A 1,724-nucleotide genomic window follows, 5' to 3' on the forward strand; every position below is an offset into this window, starting at 1 on the left:
TTGGCAGAAAAGTTTTTTTGTAAGTTATTCACAATTTAATATTTTAATTTACCAACCATCCGTGGTTGATAAAGTGCAAAAGTGGCTCCAGTCCTACTCGTGCGGTCTCCACCAGCAGTCTCACTCTCACCAACCCTCAAACTCGTGGGCTCGTGGTTGGTAAGCACGTGTTAATGCCACGTGACTATATATGAAATGCCACTTCTATTTTTTATTCAACACAGAATAAATTTTTTTAATTGTTAAAAAAAAATAAAAAAAATAAAATGTGATTTTTNTATTAAAATATATATTAATAAATTATAATTCAAATTACATAATTTTTTTATTTTTGATAAAAACCTAAAAAAAAATATTGGGATACATATGAATTCATAGAAGCTATACGTAGATGGCAAAGAGCAAACCAACCAACCATGTTCGGAGTTGTCAAAAATCATCCTACTGTTGACTCCCTATGGCGATGAAAAGTCAAAAAAGCCTTCACAGGTGCCAAAAAGCGTGAAACCTAATTACTTCGTTTCTTCTCCCCCAGCCCCTTTCTCCCTTCCTTTCTTTCATTCAGAAACAAATTGAGCCAAAAAAAAAAAGCAGTGGCACCCGTCCGTCGCACTCAAAGCCGTCGTCCGTCCGTCCCTCCGTCCATCTAGCTTCCCTCGTGCTCCAAGTCTCCAACCCTGTTCGCTCTCACCGATCGCAGCTTCTTCCTCGAGGTCAGCTCGGCGTCCGACGTCTTCGTCTGCTCAGCCGCGCTTCCGGCCCAAACCATTGAATCCCTCTTTCTTTGCGGATTGAATTTCTGCCCTCTTGCTTCTCGTTCGATCTGGCAGAGTGCTCTTTTTCCACCCCCAATCCATTCTGCTAACCGCATCACAGAGCACTAGTTGCGGAACTCTGCCTCGCTGCGCCGAGGAGCACGACCTTGAACTTCCGCCGCCGCCGCCGCCTCCGTCATCTTCTGAACAATATGTTTGTTCGGTATCCGCCCTTGGAAGTTGGCTCGTGACTCGTGAGTCTTCAGTGGTGAAGTGAAAAAGAAGGAATAACAGTGGTCGTCGTCTGGTCTTCGTCTGCTCGCCGTCGCGCTCAACTGCTCTCCGTCATTGTGTGCCTAGACTGCTCTCAGATCGAAGGTTAGTGCTCACTGCTAGGGCTTGTTCTTCATTTTTTTTAATGCTCTGTTCAGTAGTGAGAACGAAGGTTTAGGATTATCCTAGTGCTACTCAGATTTCTTTTTTAATTTTTAGTTCTTGGTTCTTTGTTCTTTGGTATAGGAATCTGCTTCTGCCAGTGCTACTCACATTGAATTGTGTTCTCTACTGTTGTACTGTACTCTGTTTTGTTGCTTTTTCTTGTGCTGTGTTAAAAAATTGTGTTAAAATCTTAATAATTCTTGTTAATTTTTAGAACAGTTTGTTAATTTTTGTTTAAATTATGCTAAAAATTTTGTTAAAATTGTGAACAATCTGTTCTCTGTTAAAAATATTGCTATTTTTTTTTGTTAAAATTATGTTAAAACATGAGTTTTTATTTATTCAATATAAAAGCATAGAACTTTTATTTGTATGATTGAGTTCCATTAGACTGAATTTATTTATTGAATTTTGCTAAGTTATATTTTATTTTTGAACTGATTAAAATAAATAATGAAATTTTTATTAATGTTGAATTTTTGTTGTTAAATCTTGTTTGGATGAAAATAAAAAATAAAAAACTAAAAAAAA

The 1,724-nt window shown here is 37.7% G+C and overlaps 1 protein-coding gene across 3 annotated transcripts in view; it reads left to right on the top strand.

Moving 5' to 3' along the window:
- LOC107631133 (shikimate kinase, chloroplastic) overlaps positions 399-1,724 on the top strand; it is a 6,277-nt gene continuing 4,951 nt past the window's right edge. For all 3 annotated transcript variants that reach the window (XM_016334475.2, XM_016334476.2, XM_016334477.2), the window contains exon 1: positions 399-1,133. The gene's annotated coding sequence lies outside the window, so the exon portion shown is untranslated. The remainder of the gene's footprint in view (positions 1,134-1,724) is intronic.

Source organism: Arachis ipaensis, chromosome B03 (genome assembly GCF_000816755.2).
Source record: "Arachis ipaensis cultivar K30076 chromosome B03, Araip1.1, whole genome shotgun sequence".
Taxonomy (NCBI): Eukaryota; Viridiplantae; Streptophyta; class Magnoliopsida; order Fabales; family Fabaceae; genus Arachis; species Arachis ipaensis.